This window comes from Delphinapterus leucas, chromosome 15 (assembly GCF_059928025.1).
Source record: "Delphinapterus leucas isolate spDelLeu-1000000601 "Yukka" chromosome 15, BTC_Dleu_Yukka2, whole genome shotgun sequence".
NCBI classification, from domain to species: Eukaryota; Metazoa; Chordata; class Mammalia; order Artiodactyla; family Monodontidae; genus Delphinapterus; species Delphinapterus leucas.
The window spans coordinates 72,444,137-72,465,560 of record NC_143143.1 but is presented as its reverse complement, the minus strand read 5'-3'; the positions used below and the strand labels follow the sequence as shown (position 1 = coordinate 72,465,560).

The following is a 21,424-nucleotide window of genomic DNA, read 5'->3' as shown; positions in this document are numbered from 1 at the left end:
TTTCTAATTAAAAAAAAAAAGAAGGGAGAGAAGGAGGGAGCAGAAAAACATGGAGGGAGACAGATGCTCCTAAATACTTGGGCATTTTAAAAGCAATCTTCTAAATAACTTTTGGGTTAAAGAGGAAATCACAGCTGAAATTACAGACCATGAGAGCACTACCTGACAAAACCTGTAAGAGGCGGACAATGGAAAATTTACAACTTTTTACCTAAGTGAATTTATTGGAAGATAAGGAAGACAAAATAGATGAATTCAGCACTCAACTCAAGAAGCTAGAAATAGAAACAAAAGAAACCAAAAGTCAGTAGAAGACTAATAAAATAGAAAACAAACTTTAGAGAAATACAGGAAAGAGATGGTTTCTTGAAAAGGCTAACAAAAGAGTAAACCACTGACAAGAAAAAGAAAAAAGGACACTCAAAAGAGGAATGAAAAATACATTGATTCTTTGAAAGTTGTTGAGAATTCCTTTGTGACAGAGTATAAGGCTATCATAAATGTTTATTATTTTCAGCTTCATTCTGTTGTTTAAATCTTCTAAATAACTATTAGTTTTCTTTTTCTGTTTGATCTATTGGTTTCTGAGACAGGTAGGTCAAAAAATTTCCACGATTGTGATGTCATCAATTTCTTCCTGTATGTCTGTCTATTTTTGGCTTCATATATTTCAGAGCTATGTGGTTAAGAATTTACATATTAATGATTATTGTATCTTCTTGGGGAAGGGTACCTTTCATTATTCAATGGTTTATCCAATTAATGCTTACTAGAAAGTTCTCAGACTGACATTTGGATTACCCATTTCCATCACCCACCCCGATGCTGTATAGGCAGAAGATTCACTGAGGGGGGATCTATAGGAGTAGAGTGTGATTTGGCTTTCCTTCCATCCTGAAACCCCACTTTCGAGCCAAGTGAGAAAGACCCCAGTAGCACAGCTTGTTGGGACTTGGAATGCAACACAAAAGGGGAGGTGGCACCTCATTCCGTGGTGAGTCTGGTGAGAAAGAAAGAGCTCTCAGGAGGACCCAACTTGCGTCCCCAGAGTTGAGAGGCTCTGTGACTAGAAGGTTTTGAAAGATGGAAGGAGAGCAGAAGCTGCCTGAAATGTCAGGGCCAGGAGAGATTGAGAGAATGAGAGCGAGTCAGAGAGCAATCTGCATGTCCCTGGCTTGGCAAGTTAAGGATATGTGAGTTGCTGGGGGCAGGTGAAAGCTAAGGACAGCGGTTGGCTGAAGGCATCTAAAGAGGTCCCACCCAAGATAGCCTGACAGGGCAGGGGGATCTCAGCAGCAGGAGGTATGTCAACAGGTATACCACCCACAGAGCAGGTCACAAGAGGTGAGCTGCAGAGTGAATCCCCAGCTCAGTATGCCCCATGGAAAAGAGCCAGCGTGTGAGAGCCTGCTATAGCAGCAGGCATGGAGGGTAGGACTTCTACAGTACTAGTCAGCAAGAGGTTTTGACCCTAGCCCTTAATCCTGCCTTACCCTGTCCTGATCCTGGAGTCTCCAGCAGCGTCACAGGAAATGGGAGTGGATGGAGAGGTAACAGACCACCCCCATGTCCACTGCAGGTTTCCAAGACAATGAGCCAGGAAGGAAAGAACATGGGATGGACCTCTGCTTTCTTGTATCCTGTGGAGTCCAGTCCGCTGAATAACCCAGAGTGACAGCAACAACACCTTATGTTGACACAGGACTTTGGGGTTCCAAATGCTTCCACATATTACAAATATTTTCCCATAAAAGCCTGAAGATTCTTGGAGTACATAATCAGTGAGTACTTTTTTTTTTCTTTTTTTAATCTACAGAAAGAACGCTGTCTTTGGACTTAGACTGACCTGGGGGAATTCCAATCCTGCCACTTACTTGCTGAGGGACCTTTGGCAATTTATCCCAACTACCTACTCCCGAGTGTCTTTATCTACAAAACCCCACCTAACAGCTGAGAGAATTATATGAGGAAACAGATGTGAAAACACAGGAACAGAAGTCAACACAGATCCCCTCCCCCGCACCCAAGGAGGGGAAAAAAGAAAGACCTCAGGGTGTAAGCAGAACAAGCGTTAAATATCTTTTCCATTTTGGAAACTAAGGTTCGAAAAGGCAAAATGACTTATCCAAAGTCACACGGGTAGCATGTATGGTAACAAGGACAAGAAGCCCTGACTGTCTGGGGCCAACACATACTCTACCATTATTCATGCCCCTCCTCACACGTACATCAATCCTGATTAGCCCAGGACAGTCCTGCTTTATGCCTCTTGTTCTGGGGTAATTTTTAATAGTGCCTTCTTTCACTTTAAAATTGTCCTGGTCTGGACAATAAACTATATGGCCACCTACCATCCTAACAAATTAAACCTACACCCTATAAGAACATCTCAGCTAGAGGACTGGCATTCAATTCAGTGTTTCCTGACTCTGTTTTCAAAACAAGGAAAATGGCGTCCTACCCAAACCTGAAACCCCATCAACTGGATCAGGGCACCCAGCACCATAACTTCTTATTATGTGTACAGTAATTTTATGGAATTCAGTGGGGACTGAAATGCAATTTTGTCAGGATTGTCTGTGTCCACAATGACCGAGTCAAATTAATCATCTTGGATAATACCCCTGTGTCACCCGTCCCAGAGATGTTTAATAGAATCTTTCTGATTCGTGTCTCGCAGACCATCAGATCTGGAGTATTGCCACCCTTCTGAAAATCGGTACAATTATGTCTTCTGGTTGGGCTATCATTTTCCAGGACTAAAAAATGCTTCTTAAAAATAAATAAATAAAATCCCATGCCACATATAAGCGAAGCAGGAGTGAAAAAGCCATATTGTTAAAATTAAATGTGGATTCTGGAGGTGGTGGGGGGGAGGAGTATGTAATAGCTTTTTAAGCCTTTATTTACAGGCAGAACCTCCAAGTCATGGCAACAGGGACGGAGGAGAGTGTAGAAAACTCTCCCACTGGTGGGCCTCATCCTGAAATGCTTGGATCGCAGCAGACAGAGGCATCATAATGTGACAATGACAACCAGCCACACTTAAGTTTTGTTTACTAAAACTATATCTGGGAACAAACATGATAATCCCTGTGTGTTTTTTTGCTCAGAAAATTATCTGAGTCAATTTAGGGTTCCGGCAGCTTTCCAGACTGATACACTTGTGGGGAATGTTTCTGGAAAAATGAGGAATTAGCAGTGGGGTTCCCTTCTTTAGGAGGAATCAGTCCCAGCAGAACTGAAGTAGCAAGGCTGGGGATAACTTGGGGCCACAGCTTTTGAGTAAGAGGGAGTGGCCTGAGCAGCAGGCATTACCCCATTTTACAGATAAGCAAGCTCACTTTTCCAGTAAGTGGCAGAGTTTTATTTTCATAACATATTTTTTTACAATCACATATCCAACTGCCTCTTTGACACGTTCCCTTGGATGTCCTAGAGGACAGGTCTGCAAATTTTTTCTGCAAAGGTACAGATAATAAATCTTTTTGGCTTTGTGGGTCAGTCTCTGTTACAACTATTCAACTCTGCCGCTGTAGCATGAAAAGAGCCATAGACAATATTGAAACTAATGAACAAAGCTGTGTTCCAATAAAGCTTTATTTACAAATGACAAGTGGTGGGCCAGATTTGGCCCATGGGCCATGGTTTGCTGACCCTTGTCCTAGAGGTGGTTTTTCTTCTCCATAGAAGTTTTAGCATCTAACACACAATATTCTTGACTTTTTAAAGGTACTTATTGCCTGTTCCTGTCACTAGAATGTGAATTCTGCTGTTTGGTCACTGATTATCCCAAGGGCCAAGGACAGTGCCTTGCACATAGTAGGGCCTCAATAAACATTTGCTGGATGAAATAATACATGAATGAATGAGAATAGGGGTGTTGGACTATTGTGTTTGCTGCTGTATCTCCAGCACCTAGAACACTGCCTGGCACACAGTAGGTACTCAGCAGACTTTTTTTTTTAATGAATGAATGCATGAATGAATTTACTGATGGCCCACTGTGGTAGAGGGCTGGGCTCTGCACTATTTTCCCTGTAAGCTCTAAGAAGTCAGCAAAGGTCTAAGGTGGTCTTCTCCTTAGAGATGCTGCTTAGTACAAAGTAATTCTAACTTGACCCATGAGGGTCTCTTGGTTCCCTGTCCCCATCTCAGAAATCATCTTCCCATGAATGTGTCTGAATTCTAGCTCTACCCTTGGCAGTCTGTGTAACCTTGGGAAAGTCACTGCTCCTTTCTGGGCCTCAGTTATACCACCTGTGAAAAGAGGGATTTGGACCAATGGATTTTTTATTTTTTTATTTTTTTATTTTTTTGTGGTACGCGGGCCTCTCACTGCTGTGGCCTCCCCCGTCGTGGAGCACAGGCTCCGGACGCGCAGGCTCAGTGGCCATGGCTCACGGGCCCAGCCGCTCCACGGCATGTGGGATCTTCCCGGACAGGGGCACGAACCTGCGTCCCCCACATCGGCAGGCAGTCTCTCAACCACTGCGCCACCAGGGAAGCCCCAATGGATTTTTTAAACCCAAATTTAATTAGGTATGTGCCACCGATTCACAGGTACACAGGCAGACACGAGGCAGTGATGATTTTAAAAGCACTTTTAAATGATGAGTAGGCTCTCCGGTTGTTTGTGTTAAAATAGCTCCTGGGAAAAATTATGTCTATTTGCAGCTTTTTTTTCTTTTCCATTTCTACCTTTTGAAAACTACAGAAGTAGCATCACCTAAAAATGTGCCCAGCCAGCTGCCTGGGGATGAACGCACTGAAGTTCTCAGCGACTGGCCTTTGTGAGTGCTCTGAGGTCCTGTGACACTGGGATAAGCAGGGAAGTCCCCCAGTTCATGCTGCTCCAGGCACAGTGCCCTGCTCAGACCCTTCCAAGGCTTACTGCCTTCACAGCAGGGTCCCAGTGTCTGTCTGGCATCCAAGGACTCCTGCACCCGATCCTGCAGCATCACCTGACACCGGGCACAGTGAGTCACTGAAGACCTCAGGCACTGATGATAATGTTGGTGATGCTCTGGTATCACCAGGCCCCTGGGCGTGCTGGACCCTCTGCTCAGGCCATTGTCCTCCCAGGTGACACTTGCTCATCCTCAGAACTGCCACAGTACTCTTCTGCCTTCCCAGGCACGGAGTGGGTACAGCACTCTAAGCCTGCTCTGTACAGAGTGGAGCAAGGCCTCCTTCTATGGCCTGGACCACATGCTCCTGTTAATATGCTCCAAAAGTTCCATCAGAAGACTGCAACCCAGAGCTCATCCACTCCCCTAGGGTTTATTGTGCCTCTTCTGTGAGCCAGCTTGTGCTGTCCTGCTTCTCTTCAGCTTTGTTCAAATAATAATAACAGCAAAAATCTACATAGTACTTACCAGGTACTAAGTGCATCCCTGTCCTATGTACTTTTCATACATGAATTTATTAGTCTTTACAACAACTCTACGAGGCAGGTCCTATTATTATATCTATTTCACAGAGGAAGAAAGGGAGGCACTGAGATGTAAAACTTGCTGAAAGTCACACAGCTGGGAAGGGTTAGAGCCAGGATGCCAACCCAAAAGGCTACTAGCTCAGGGTATCTGAATCCTTCCAACAACCACCGATGACCTTGGAAGCAAATCCACCTTCAGCCGAGCCTTTGGATGAGACTGCAGCCCTGATCAACATATCAACTGCAGTCTCATGGCAGATCTTGAGCCAGAGGCACCCAGCTAAGCCACAACTGGATTTCTGACCCACAGGAATTACGAGATAATTAATACATGTTATTATTATATTTAAAAGCCTAGCTCATGAATTGGTACTCTTAATAACTGTGTGATTCTGCCTCTTTATAAATAGGAGGGGGAATTCCCTGGTGGTCCAGTGGCTAAGACTCCACACTCCCAATGCAGGGGGCCCAGGTTCGATCCCCGGTCAGGGAACTAGATCCCACATGCCGCAACTATGAGTTCACATGCCGCAACTAAAGATCCCACATGCCACAACTAAGACCTGGCACAGCCAAATAAATAAATAAATATTTAAAATAAATAAATAGGAGGGATGGGCTCCCTCAGGAGCGATGCTGAAGTTCTGTGTTGATTCTGTCTCTATGGGCAGCTCCCAGCTGCCTCGTCCCTCATTCTCTGATCTCTCCTCTTTAGCAGTCCTGTGCTCTGCTTATGAGTCCCTTGAACGTGGACCCTCCCTCTTAATGCTTTAGGGAGACACTGTACCTCACGCCATGACTCTCAATCTGTAATGTGCACACAAATCACCTGGGGACCTTGTGAAAATGCAGGTTCTGATTTAGGAGGCTGGGGTGGGACCTGAAATGCTGCATTTCCAGCAAGCTCCAGGGGATGCTGCTGGCCCATGGGTCACACTGTGGATAGCAAGGCCTTAGGTATTCAAAGCATAGACTTTGACCCAGACAGACCATGGTCCAAATGCCAGTTCTGTCACATCCCGGCTAGGAGTCCTTAACCTCTGAGAGGTAAAAAGACTTACCCAAGGTCACATAACAAACCTGGAGCCACAAACAGAATGCTGTGTTCTGACTTCTAGTCTAGAGTCTCAAAACTACAGCTAAACCCACCCTCCTGAGTTCTGGGCCTGGACATGGGTGTCTGGGTTTGTGCATGTATATGCCCTGTATTATGTGTCACATATGTAAATGAGTGTGTGTGCAGACACGTACATATGCTTCAAAAATGTGTATGTGAATGTGCCTAATGTCAGCACATGTGCCAGGGGATTTATGAGAGTTTTCATTCATTCATTGACTCCCTCATTCAGCTCCTACTATGTGCCAGGTCCCCACTCCAATGAAGCCAACAGTCTAGGAGGAAGGCAACCATAACGCAAATAAAAAACTCATTTGTGTGTGTCTGTATGTGTGTGTATTGCTCACAACAGCTCCAACAGCTAGGTGCCCTTATCCATTTCACTGAGGAAACCGAGGCACTGAGAGGTTAAGTAACTTGCCCAGGGTCACAGAGTGATCCTTAACGCATGCAAAGGTGTGTATCAGCAAGCATGCTGGGGTGAGTGTGATGTGCACATATGCTTGTACTTGTGCATGAATGTCTGCAAACAAGCATGTGTGTGTGTGTGTGTGGAGTGTGCATGCGCCAGGAAGCACTTTTCCACAGATATCTCCAAATACTCCATAAACAAGATTTTCTAGCACCACAACATAGCATCACAACAAAACACACATGCACGCACATTGTTTTTAGATGTTCGTATTTTCAAAGTTTTCCTAAAATTCTGTCCACAGAGAAATGGGGGTGAAGGTGGGGGCCCGCAGAGCAGAGCAGATCCAGGGAAGCCTACACCGCCTGTTTCCCTGGGGCAGCCATGGCTGGAGCACTTTCACAGCTCATCATCCATTATGAGGCTAAAAGAATTTTTCCCCTCCCAAGAAGTTAAATAAATGGCTCAGGCTGTAAAGGGCTAGTCCAGCCACACCCCCAGTGGGAATGCACTACCCTGGTGAGCTGACTGACACAGATACAAATGACCAAATCTGGCTAGGTTCCCTTCCGCATCACACCACCTCTCTAAAAACAGAGACATCTACACAAATGCCTTGATAATTCTTTTTCCTCTTTATGGAAGCATAGGATATCAACAGAAGGTGCTCAAGGCATAAAGGGACAGCTCAATGACGAATCTTCATGAAGCAAACAGCACCCAAATGAGGGGAGAAAACCTACCAACATTTCCAAAGGCCCTCAAGGCCCCTCATTACCACCCCCATCAGGATACCACAACTCAGATCTCTATCATCATAAAACAGTTTTGCCTGTTCACGTGCTTTATGTAAATGAAATCATATGGAATGTTCTGTTTGGGTGTTTGGCCTCTTCCACTCAACCTGGTATTTGTGAGATTTATGCACGTGGTTGTAAATCACTCCTCGCTGCTACGTAGTGCTCCACCGTGTAAGAATATTCTGCAATCATCTATCCAGTCTGCTGTCGATGGGCGTTTGGATTGTTTCCAGTTTCATGCTTTTAAGAGAAGTGCTGCTATGAACATTCTTATATGTGTCTTTGGGTGATCCGATGAACGCATTTCTGTCGAGTGAACACCTAGTGGTTGAATTACTGGGTCACAGAGCTTTAGATACTGAGAACTGGTTTTCCAAAATGGTTGTACCAATTTTACACAGCAATGTATGAGGACACCAATGCCTGCACATTCTTGCCTGACCGGGTATGTCTGTCTTTTCCATTTTCTGCATTTTGAGGGGAGTATTTAATAATGTCAAAATGCTTCCTCACCCCTTTTCTTGTTCTTCTTCTCCCATTGCTATGTCCGGCAATGTTTATTAAGGCCAGCAGGAAGAATAAAACTACAACTGCTCCATGTTTATACATCACACAGATACAACCACCAGCCACAACACACCCACCCTTGAGGGCCATCCCAGCACATTAAATAACCCAAAGTAGCACCAGAGTGACGCAAAAGGCCTTGAGCTGTTATAGACAACTTTATTTAAGGTTTTCTTGAGGGGACTTTCAACAGGACATTCCACCTCAGAATGCAAAGCAAGGCTTCCGCAAGGCTCTCCGGAAGCCATCTCTCTCCCCAAAGCCAACACTCATTCCTATGGCTTATCTCCCCAGCCTTCCCCAGCCAGGCACACCCTCCCCTCCAGGCTGTGCACCCCAGCTCCCCCAGGTTCCTGAGAGCCGCCCTCTTCGCTCGATGCCCTTGGGTAGTTGTTCAGACTCTGCCACCAGCAAACAAGTGCCTCTCTGAGGCCCCAGTGCTGGCCTGGCTTGAGGGTATCTGGGCTGGATTTCTGTTTACCTGAAACACAAGCCTCATCTAATTCATTCCACCCCAGTCCTATGTTAAAAAAAAAAAAAAAATGTTCCCTGAAAACTGGAGCCACCAAACATTTACCTAGCTCCTTCACTTTTTGCTTCTCTTCCCTGCACTGCAAATTCTATCAACAAAAACAAAAACTTTATCAAGTTCCTATCATATCTAGCACTGATTGAGCTGGTTACCTTAGACCCATTCACCTGGTCCTCTTAACTAACCCACACCCACTTAACCAGTCTAACTCAACTGAACTACTTAACTAAGCTACACCCACTTCTGGTTTTTTTAACCTGCAAGATAGGTAATAATACCCCCATTTTACAGAACTAGAAAGTGAGAACAAGAGAGTTTAAGTAATTTGGTCAAGGTCACACGGGAGAACAAGACAGAAGTAGGAGTCCCATGGAGCGCAGACCTGCCACTCACTCGCACCTGACTCACATCACGCCCGCACCTTTGTTCCCCATCAGTCTCAGGCTTTGAGTATATGAGAGACAGAGACACTGGCTGTCTAGACCACACAAAAGCCTTTTAATGTTAATGATATGTGAATCAAGGAGGCTTGGCAAGCCCAGCTGTTCCCTGGAGCACTGGCTTAGAGGGTGGTCAAAGGGGGGAGAGTGGGGAGGGGTCAGATATCTTCAATGCGCTGGCGATTATCAGGAGGCATCTTCTACTCTTTTTGTGATTTTTTGGGGGGGGGCATTTATTGACACATTTAAAAGCAACATAATTCTAATATCATCTATTCAATTTCAACCCTTCACATAATTTGATTGGCATTACATTAAATAGCTGACTTGTCTCCTCTTTGCTGATATTTCTTTTTTTTTTTTTTTTTTTGCTGTACGTGGGCCTCTCACTGTTGTGGCCTCTCCCGTTGTGGAGCACAGGCTCCGGACGCGCAGGCTCAGCGGCCATGGCTCACGGGCCCAGCCACTCCGCGGCATGTGGGATCTTCCCGGACTGGGGCACGAACCTGTGTCCCCTGCATCGGCAGGCGGACTCTCAACCACTGTGCCACCAGGGAAGCCCTGCTGATATTTCTGATGCTGTTTTTAATCTCCTGTGCCCAGCACGTCCTGGGTGGATGACTTTGGCAAGCTGTTTTACCTTCCTGAAAGTCAGTTTCTTCATCTGTAAAATGGGTACTTTAATAGCACCTCATGCTGACTACCATTTGCCATGCACCGAGCCCTAAAATAAAAACTTTGGGTATAAATGTATCTTATTTACTTCCCCCCACATCATTTTGAGGAACTTCTAAAGACAAAATTGAGGCTCAGAAAATTTGGTTGACTTGTCCAAGGTCGCCCAGCCATGAAATGTCAAGACCAGAATTTGAGCCCAGGTCAGTTTGTTTTCCCCTGTCATTACCTTTATAACTCATCTGACCAACAACATCTCTTTATTGCTGCCCATGATGGGCTGAAACCTCACTCAGAGCCACTAGACTCCATCTCAGGGGCCCCTTCAGCCTAGGGGCGACTCAGCCAGGTGGGGGAGACCAGTCTCTGGCCACTTGAAAAGACACTAGGGACTTTCCTGGTGGTGCAGTGGTTAAGAATCCACCTGCCAATGCAGGGGACACGGGTTCGAGCCCTGGTCCAGGAAGATCCCACATGCTGCAGAGCAACTAAGCCCACGTGCCACAACTACTGAGCCCGTGTGCTACAACTACTGAAGCCTGCGTGCCTAGAGCCAGTGCTCCGCAACAACAGAAGCCACCGCAATGAGAAGCCCACGCACAGCAACGAAGAGTACCCCGCTCGCTGCAACTAGAGAAAGCCCACACGCAGCAATGAAAACCCAACACAGCCAAAAATAAATAAATAAATAAAGAGACACCAGTCCCTCCTAGCGTCTCAGGCAGGAGGTGGGAGAGGCTGACCCATCAAAAGACATAATCTAGAAGGTCCCTCAGAGGCACCCATTCAGCCCACATTCACAGATGCAAAAACCAGGGCTCAGAGAGGGCACATGACCTACTCAAGGGCACACAATGAGAGAGGCTGAAGAGGGCCAGAGCCAGGACTCAGCACCATCCTGGAACGGTCCCCCATCTGGCCCATTTCGACTTCCTGATCACTGAGTGATCTTGCATTGCAGCAATGAACAAGTGTGTTAAATCAGGGACTCTCCTACCCTCCCCAGCAAAGACTCAGGCCCTACAGAGGATGCTGAGTTGCAGGTGGCTGGGAGTGGCCGAGGGGTGCTGTTTTAAAGAAAACCCTTGAAATTATGTCTCCAACCCAATGCTGTTCCCTCCCCCAACCCATAAACTTCCTGCACCATCTTCATTGTTTCCATCCCATTTAGAGAGAGTGAACGTTTCCTGGGATTCAATTTCTCTCATAATAGTTGGAAGGAAACAAAACTACATGCTGTAAACATTCACTGCATTGTACGAGAAACCTCAGCATTACGGGGGAGGTGTAATAAGTGCAGACCCAGGTCTCCCACCCCCAAGCCCCCACCCCACAAATCCAACCCCTAATGCCTCCCATGCCTGTGCCCTCAAATATCTAAACATCTCACAGCCAGGAATCTAGAGCTTTAAAATAAATATATATATTTTAGCTATTGGAATACATAATTAAGATTGGTGAGGTGTAAGTACCGACTCCTTCTCAGCGGTTTTCTCTCAATGAAAACAAGAGAGGCTGGGCCATTTTTCTGAGCACGTGTGTAGGACAGATGAGGGAACATTCCTTAGTTCAGCCTGACATATACTCAATTCTCTCCATATACATATCATGGGTTTTTTTTTCCTTCCTTGCATTTTCTTCTCCAGCTGCGAAGTGATATTAAATTTCATCAGATTTGAACAAAATCTGTGGTCTTGAAACAGTTTCCCTTAAGGCCCCTCATATTTATTCAGAATTCATGAATCATGTTCCGATAACAGAACCGTAATTATTTTTAAAGTGTGATGTTTGTGGCTTTAATAGGAAATGCTTGCAAAAGGCCTTTTCTCTTTGCTTGTTTGTAATCTTAGCAGTAATCACTGCTGTTCCCTTCTCTGCACCACAGCAGGCAGAACACAATTTCATTTTCATATGAATCGAGAGCTCTTCACCCAGATTTTAATTAAAGCAATAAAAGCCATGTCATCTTTGCCCCTTACGATGCACACAGATTCAGAGGCCAGAGTTACTAAGCCTAGAATCTTAGATTTCAACAGTGGCAGGAGGTCTCTGGGTCCCGGGACATTTGCTGGAGGTTTTTTTGTTTCAAAAAGACTCAACCACCCCTCTCTCTGTGGCTGCAGTTTCCTTCTCTGTTAAACAGGAAAGCAACCATACCTACCTGAGATGAAATGAGACCAGCCATGGAAAACATTTAGCCCCAGTGCCTGAGCCCAAGGAAGTTCCCAGTAAATGTTCATTAGCAGCAGCAGCAGCATTATTTAGGGCTGGAAAAAGCCTACAGACCATCTGCCTTCATTATTCTCAGGAGGAGACTGAGGCTCAGAGAGATACCAACACCAGGTGAAGGGAACAGGGCAGAGCTGAACCTGGAACCCAGAGCTCCTGGCTCTTTCCCCGTTCTGGGCATCCTACACTGCCCCCTGCTGGAAGGAGGCTGCGCATCGACCCAGTCTAGGTCTATGCTTGACCCAAGTGGTAAGAAAAACAGACCAGGCACCCCTGGGGATGGGGCTGACATCCTTCTCTTTCTCCAAGGTCCCATCCAGACCACTGTCTACCTTCCCTACAAATCCCACCCCACCCCACTCAGCTCCATCAGCATCCAGCGGCTCATGCATCTCCAGCTCACCTCCTTTCCCCATCATGCTCCCAGCCTTCAGATCTAGGCTCTGACTTCCCATCCATCGCAACCCAGCACCATCCCAAGTCCCTTCAGCTCGGCCACCACACTGATGCTGGGCTCTCAGCTCCTCACTCCCCAGGAACGTCTGCTCCAGTCTGTCAACACCCCCTCCCCAGACACACCCAAGACTCCATCAATGCCCATGGCTGCTCACCTTCGAATCACCACCCGCTTCCCACTCTGTGACTAAGGTGTCCTCACTGTCCAGCTCCTCCCTCAGGGACTCTCTGAGCCTGGGGTTCCCTCTCTTCTGTCCTTACCCAGCTTGGATTCCCTGGTCCTTCACTTCAGTCTCTCTTGAGCAACGAAGCTTGAGTGTCCTTCTGGTACACCTGCCTGGCAAATCCTTGCCCTGGATTCACCCAAATGTCTGCCCTTACAGCACCTGCACCAAGAACTCAGTCTTCCACAAGCCATGACAAATATCGCAGACCGCCCCCATCCCCTTAGACCTCCAGTGCCCTGACTGTCAGCAGGTGACCCAGCCACTCACCAGCCTCTCTGAGAAGACAGGTGCATACAGGGGCGGACGCCCTCTGCTCCAAGCCATCCCATCTACAAAGCCACACTCCTTTCCTCCTTGGTCCCTGCTTCTGGCCAAGGCCAGAGCTTCTACCTCTGGGCAGGACCCACCCCTCCCACCCTCTCCCAAAACTTAAGCCATCAATTAACTCTTTCCTGTCCTGAGCCCTGAGCATCACCTCTTTTCTGGATGCCTTCCATCAAGATTAATTCTAAAGACTCTATCATCTTTAAAAAATCCTTCCAAGGAGTCCTCATCTCACTGAGTTATGGCCCTCGCTCTTGTCTTCCCCAGCTAGACTTCTTAGACATTGTCTAGACTTGCCATTTACGTCCTCACCTCACACTCCCTCCTCCATCCACCGTGGGACCTGTAGGACATCCCCTACACATCAGAACTGCTTTTTCTGAGGTCCAGGATGACTTTCTCTTTGCTAAAACTATTGGACGTATCTCAGTTCCTATTCCAACCAACCCCTCAGAAGCATCGACCTTCTGCTTCTTCTTGTTTAAATTTTATTTAATTTTTTGAAGTGATACTAAATCCTCATGGTTGAAAACCCCTGAAAAGGTCAGTGAAAAGTCTTTTTGCTACTCTTGTCTACCTCCCAGTAACCAACACACACACACACACACACACACACACACACGATGTACAATGTCACTTTTACTAGTTTCCATATATCCTTCCAGAGTTATACAAGCACACAGAAACATACATTCTTACTATCCTTTTGGCATAAATGGCAACATACTGTACTTGCTGTTTGCCATCTTGCTTTTTTCAGGAAATAATGTATCGAAAGAACTCTATCACTTCCAGCCACACAGTATTCCATTTGACATATGTACATAATTTCTGTAACTAGTCCCATATTACTGCACATTTGGGGTTTTTTTCCAATTTTTTTGCCACCATAAACAGTAACAAAATGAATAATCTTGAATATGTCATTTCTCATGTATGCAGATATATCTGTAGGATATATTTCCAAAAAGGGAATTACTGGGTTAAAGGGTAATGCGTTTGTAATTTTGATAGATGCTGCCAATTATCCTTTCATAAGGGTTATACCAATTTACTCTCCTTTCAGTGATATATAAAAGTGCCTCTTTCCCCTCAGGGGCTCCAACACAGTGCGTTATCAAACCTTTGGATTCTTGCCAATCTAATAGGTGAAAAATGGTAGTTTTGCTTCTCTTATGAACTATTTTTAGCATTTTGTCATATATTTAAGATCCATTTATATTTCTTTCTCTGTAAACTATTAGTTCATATCTCCTGCCCATTTTTCCACCAGGGTTTTGAATTGATTTCTAGGAACTCTTTATATATGAGGGCCATCAGTCCTTTCAGTATACCGTAAGTTGAAAACATTCTTGCCCAATTTTTCATTTGTCTTTGACTTTACTTATGGTATTTTGAACATACCAAAGTTGTTTTGTATTTTAATTTATGGTCAATTTTTATGTCTTCTCTTTTAAGACTCTGAGTGGTGGAAATGCCTTTCCCACTCTGAAGTTGTAAAGTATACTTTAAAGATTTTTTTTTTCTGGTGCCTTTATGGTTTCCTTGAGTACATTTAAATCTTTGATTTATTTAAAGTTTATCCTTTGATAGGGAAGTAGCTGGATCCAATATCATTTTTCCCCAGATCCCCTCCCTCCTTCTTGGAACACTGCCATTGGCTTCTAAGACTCCATGTTCTCCTCCTACTTCTCCAGCCACTGCTTCTCAACCTTTCACAGCTGTCTTCTCCTCTACTTTGCCTTCAAATGTTAGAGCTCAACATTTAAGAGTCATTGGTCCCCTACTCTTCTCACCCTCCTCTCTCTCCGTAAATTTCGTTCTCTCAAGGTTTTAATACCATAAGCTGAGGACTTCCAAGTTCAGTTCCCCAATGAGCTCTAGACTTATACAACCATCTAGCTACTTAGACATCTTTACTTGGATGAACATCTCAAATGGAACATGTCCAAGTCTGGCCTCATCAAACCTGCACCTCCCTAGACCATCCCCAGCTTAGAAGGCTGTACCATCATGCTGGGAAAGAGACTAATCATCGAAGCCTGGGAGTCTCCTTTACTCCCCTATTTCTCTCTCCCTCTGCATCCATCATCATCAAGATCTTCCAGCTTTATTTCCAAAACACATCTCAGATCCATCCACTTCTTCCCATCTCCTCTTTGCCTCTACACAATCTAGGACAATACATCATCCTTCACTTGGACTATTACCACACCCTCCCATTTGGTCTTCCTTTATCCACTCTTGCCACTGAGAGCTTTTAAAACTGCAAATCTGATCACATCGTTCAATCTCAGTCTCTCTCTGTCTCTCACTAACAAAGCCCAGTAACTTGCTTTGACTAATAAAATATGCTGGAAGTAGTCATGTGCCAGTTTTCTCTCTCTAACACACGCACGCACACATACACACACACACAAGCTCTTTCAATAATTCTTTTAAAAATTTATTTATTTTTGGCTGCATTGGGTCTTCGTTGCTGTGTGTGGGCTTTCTCTAGTTTTGGAGAGTGGGGGCTACTCTTCGTTGTGGTGCACAGGCTTCTCACTGCGGTGGCTTTACTTGTTGCGGAGCACAGGCTCTAGAGTGCAGGCTCAGTTGTTGTGGCGCACGGGCTTAGTTGCTCCGCAGCATGTGGGATCTTCCCGGAGCAGGGCTCGAACCCGTGTCCCCTGCATTGGCAGGCAGATTCTTAACCACTGCGCCACCAGGGAAGCCCCTCTTTCAATAATTCTTAAAACAAAGTCTGAAATATTTAGCAGAAGTGGTATTTATAGATGGCCAATAGGCACATGAAAAGATGCTCAATATCTCTAATTATTAAAGAAATGCAAATCAAAACCACAATGAGGTATCACCTCACACTGGTCAGAATGGCCATCATTAAAAAGCCTACAAATAATAAATGCTGAAGGGAGTACGGAGAAAAGGGAGCCCTCCTACACTGTTGGTGGGAATATAAATTGGTGCAGTCACTATGGAAAACAGTGTGGAGTTTCCTTAAAAAACCTAAAGACAGAGTTGCCATGTGATTCAGCAATCCCAGTCCTGGGCACATATCCGGAGAAAACTCTAATTCAAAAAGATCCATGCACCCCAGTGTTCACGGCAGCATTATTTACAATAGCCAGGACACGGAAGCAACCTAAGTGTCCATCGACAGACGAATGGATAAAGAAGATGTGGTGCATATATATATATATAACTCAGTCATAAAAAAGAATGAAATAATGCCATTTGCACCAACACGGATGGACCTAGAGATTATCATACTAAGTAGTCAGAAAGAGAAAGACAAATACCATATGATATCACTTATACGTGGAATCTAAAATATCATACAAATGAACTTATTTACAAAACAGAAACAAACTCACAGACATGGTTACCAAAGGGGAACGGGGTGGGGGAGGGAAAAATTAGGAGTTTGGGATTAGCAGACACAAACTACTATATATAAAATAGATAAACAATGAAGACCTACTGTATAGCACAGGGAACTATATTCAATATCCTGTAATAAACCATAATGGAAAAGAATATGAAAAAGAATATATGTGTGTATATATATATATGTATGTGTGTCTATATATATATAGCTGGCTCATTTTTCTGTACACCAGAAACTAACACAATGTTGTAAATCAATTATACTTCAATTAAAAAAAAAAGAAGTGGTATTTACAGCCATGAGAGTGGAAAACTCTACCCACAACTAGGAAGGCTGTAATGAGGAGGTGACATTTGCAGTGGCCATGAAAGAACAAATAAGCATTTGCTGGGTAAAAATGGCCAGGGGATTCCCATCAGAGGAAACACCGCACACAGAGGTGCAAAACTGTAAATGAGCACAAGAAGTGACCAGAGGTTCGTCTCGAGTGACCAAAGCATTATTTATGGTAATAAAAACAATAAAAAGAAGACATAGGCAGTTGTTTTGAACACTGGCACTTTACATACTATCTTAGGTTAGATCCTCTTGAAGTAGAGCTGAGATGGGGATTCCCATGAGAGTAACTTATTGAGAAGTGACTTTAGCAAAGGGGAGGGAGGGAAGCAGGAGAGGGCATGTGATGGAGCTGAGTAAGGATGTGGTCTCAGCTAGAGTTGGCTGGAACTCCATGGGGAGTGGCCCAGTTGGTCCCCCTTGAGACAAGGGGTGGGGCCTTCTACACCATCTCCCATTCCCCTTCCTGGTTCATGGTTCCCGTTTGGCAGAGAATTCTCTAAGGAAGGGTCAGCTGTGAATAGGTAACAGCCAATACTCACAACAGCTGGATAATGGATGTCCTGAGCTGATGAAGGGAATCTGCAGGGGAGGTACCAACAGAATCCACATCGCACTCCTCGTTTACTTCTCAAAACACCTTAGGAGGCAATCATTACTCCTCCCATTTGACAGAAGCTGACATAACTTACACAGGGGCATCTGGCTGGGATGTGGAAAAGCTGGAATTTGAATCCAGGACTGCTAAGACCCAAGCCTAGTTCCTTTCCTCTTCACCCTCATCCCAGGAAGAGGGAGAATCTTTCTGGATCACTTAACCAGGAAATATCAATCCCTGTAACTCCTGAATGGGGAACCCTCTCAGGAGGGGAACGAGCTGATCTCTACTGGGCCCTCCACCCCTAGAAGTTGCTGATGGGCCAGAAACCATGCCTGACAACTGCATCTTGGGCTCAGACTACCCAGGAAAGTCTGGTACAAAAGAAACTCAAGGTCCAGGGAGGTAGGAAAAGTGATAATATATGAAAACTAAGGCAGCTATTCAGGAATTTTGGAGAGACTTGCAAAAAGCAAACAATGAAGCGAGCATTTGCAAAAGAAACTTCAAGCCCATAAGAACTCGTCTGCAAGTTTTTACAAGGGGACACAGTTGGCTAATACATATCCTGTAGGAACCTCTGTCTCAGCTGCAGAGATAAAGAAGATGGTGTTTCAGGAGGTTAAATTAAAGAGCAGGTTTTTAACATGATAAAATTGCACTTTCTGGAAGCAAACATCTTCCAGAAATGGCTTCCTGCTTACATAGAGAGCTTTGCACATAGAAGGTGCCCAATAAACATGTGGTGAATAGATGAAGCTTGCATTTAACTGTATTTATAAAATGCATTTCATGCCATTTAGAGTGTTTATCCTCTGAATCCTCTACCAGCTGTGAGACCTTCATTTGCCCACATGTGTATGTCAATCCTTCAATAATTGGGACAATACAATTCCTACAGCTGATGAGCCTATACAACATGACTGGGTATTCACGTACAAATGTGCATGTGTGGGTTCAAGCAAGCATTCCAGGGAAGAGACTGGAAGGAAAGGTAGAGAACTTTTGCCATTAAGAACTACAGGCCTTGTCCATCTACAGATGAATGGATAAAGAAGATGTGGTAAATATACGCAATGGAATACTACTCAGCCATAAAAAACGAATGAAATAATGCCATTTGCAGCAACATGGATGGACCTAGAGATTATCATACTAAGTGAAGTAAGCCAGACAGAGAAAGACAAATATCGTATGATATCACTTATATGTGGAATCTAAAAAAATGATACAAATGAACTTATTCACAAAACAGAAATAGACTCACAGACATAGAAAACAAAATTATGGTTACCAAAGGGGAAAAGGGAAGGAGGGATAAATTAGGAGTTTGGGATTATACACTACTATATATAATATAGATAAAAAACAAGGACCTACTGTATAGCACAAGGAACTATATTCAGTAGCTTGTAATAACCTATAATGGAAAAGAATCTGAAAAAGCATATATATACATATATTTATATATATAAAATAACTGAATCACTTTGCTGTATACCTGAAACTAACACAACGTTGTAAATCAACTATACTTCAATAATTAAAAAAAAAAAAGCTAGAGGCCAGTGGAGCCCCACCAAGCCACAGGAGCTGCAGGTCCCAGAGGAGTCTTACTCTTCAGTAAAATCAGTGTGAACTACGTGGCACATGCTTCCCATACGTGATAGTTTGTTAAAAGACCACACTGCTTTGCAGCACCCCCCATCAACAGAGTCTATTTCCCCATTCCCTGACTCTAGACTGGCCCTTTGACTTGTTTTGACCACATTCTAGAATATGTTAGAAGTAGTCATATGCCAGCTGGAAGCCTAGACCTCAAGAGGTCTTGCAGCTTTGGCTCTTGCTGCTCTGGGAGCCCTTTTCCCACCACGTGAACAAATTCAGGCTAGCCTGCTGGAGCACAAGAGACCATCTGGCATAGAAGGGAGTCCTCCATACCAATCAGCCCACAGCCTACCTGGCTGCTGACTGCTGCCACTTAAATGATCCTAGCCATGACCAGAAGAGCCACCCAGCTGAACTCAACCAAATTGCCAAGCCATGGAATCATGAACTAGATAAATATTTATTGTTTTAAGCCACTAATTTTTTGGGGTGCATGTTATGCAGCAAAAGCTAACTGATACGGGGCTTCCCTGGTGGCGCAGTGGTTGAGAGTCCGCCTGCCAATGCAGGGGACACGGGTTCGTGCCCCAGTCCGGGAAGATCCCACATGCCGCAGAGCGGCTGGGCCCGTGAGCCATGGCCGCTGAGCCTGCGAGTCCGGAGACTGTGCTCTGCAACGGGAGAGGCCACAACAGTGAGAGGCCCGCGTACCGCAAAAAAAAAAAAAAAAAAAAAGCTAACTGATACACTATAATAAGTCTAGATTGTAATTGCTAAGTCTGCTCACGTCAAGGTTGGCTTGTGCCACCACGTGGACTCAGAGAATCCTGATATCTTCTCTATAAAGTTCTAAGTTAGGGAGACTCTCTGAGTGACAGCACAAGAGACTTGGAAGGACCCTTAGGGAGTCCAACCACCTCGTTACACTGTTAAGGAAATGCATTCATTACATAAGTATTTCCTGAGTGCATCCTTTGTGCCAGGCATTATGGCCCAACAGGGGGGCACAACAGTGAATAAGAGAGACCAGATCCTGCTCTCAGGGAGGCCACAGTCTAGGATAGAAACCAGATGTTATTCAAGTCAACCCACAAAGCAGACAACCACAGTGACAAACGCTGTGAACTAAAAGGACATGGTACCATGAGACAGAATTACAGAGAAGGGACCTAATTTGGATTTGGGGGTCACCAAGAGCTCTCTAAGGAAGTGACATTTAGGCTGAAGCAAGTTGGTGGCAAACTTGCGGTGGGAACGGAGCTCTCCACAGACACAGCAAGGTGTGTGGAGCTTTGAGTCCCAGCCCTGTAGGTTCAAATTCCATCTGTACTGCCCGCTGGCTGAGTCAGTCAACATCCTTGAGCCTCAGTTGCCTCATCTATGAAATGGGGTTAACGATACTGTCTTACTTCTTCATGGTACGTCTCAAAGCGGTCGTGAAGGTCAGCTGAAATAACCACTGAGAAAAGGGCAAACTGTCTAGTGTTGGGGTGAACAGCTGAAGCTACTGTTAGCAACTTGGCGGGGGGTTATTTATTTGTTCTCCAGCTACCCTGAAAAGGACTGTGCCCCCCTCTGCCCAAGCCTAGAGCAGACGCGGAGCCCCACTCAGTCCCACTTGCTCTTCTTGGTGGAAGCACAGTACCAACCGTCTCCACTAGGGACTGAGCCAGTGCCGACTCCAGCATAGCACGGTTCTGAGAGCCAGGGCTCAGGACGTTAGCAAAATGCAGTTGAAACATTGTGAAAGGGCTCGGATAAGGTGTTCAGAAGTAAACTCTGGTCTTTTGAGACCATCACATTTCCAAGTGGATTATGGACAATTCAGTGACTTCTGTGATCTCTTCCAAACTGAGCATTCCCAGGACTGGAGTCTGGCTCACCAGTTCTTGCAGCTTGGCACAAGTCAGAGCAATATGCCGGCAGCTTCTCAGCAGGCCCCCTGGTGCTCACACAGTCACAGGCCATAGACGGGGTACGGCCTGGAGGGTCCACAGGCACACCCCTGCAGTGGCAGAGGAGGGGGCTGCAGCGCCCTGTAACAGAGGAGCTTCCACGCCACGCTGGGATGATAACAGTATCTCCCCTCACCGGCAGTGTTCCCTAAGGGCCACAAGCCCATGTCTCTCTCATCTGTGTCCCCTACAGTACCTCTCACAGAGTGGGGCACATAAATGTTTGTGAATTAATAGGCTTCTGTTTCCCCAGCTGGAAAACGTGGTCCCAGCCACCCAACTTGGACTGCCATGACCTCCACGACTACATAGCCGGGGGC

At 45.2% G+C, this 21,424-nt stretch overlaps 1 protein-coding gene across 1 annotated transcript in view; it reads right to left on the bottom strand.

Annotated features, from left to right (window-relative positions):
* Positions 1–21,424, bottom strand: part of TOX2 (TOX high mobility group box family member 2) — a 136,151-nt gene that overhangs the window by 59,690 nt on the left and 55,037 nt on the right. The gene's annotated exons all lie outside the window — the stretch shown is intronic.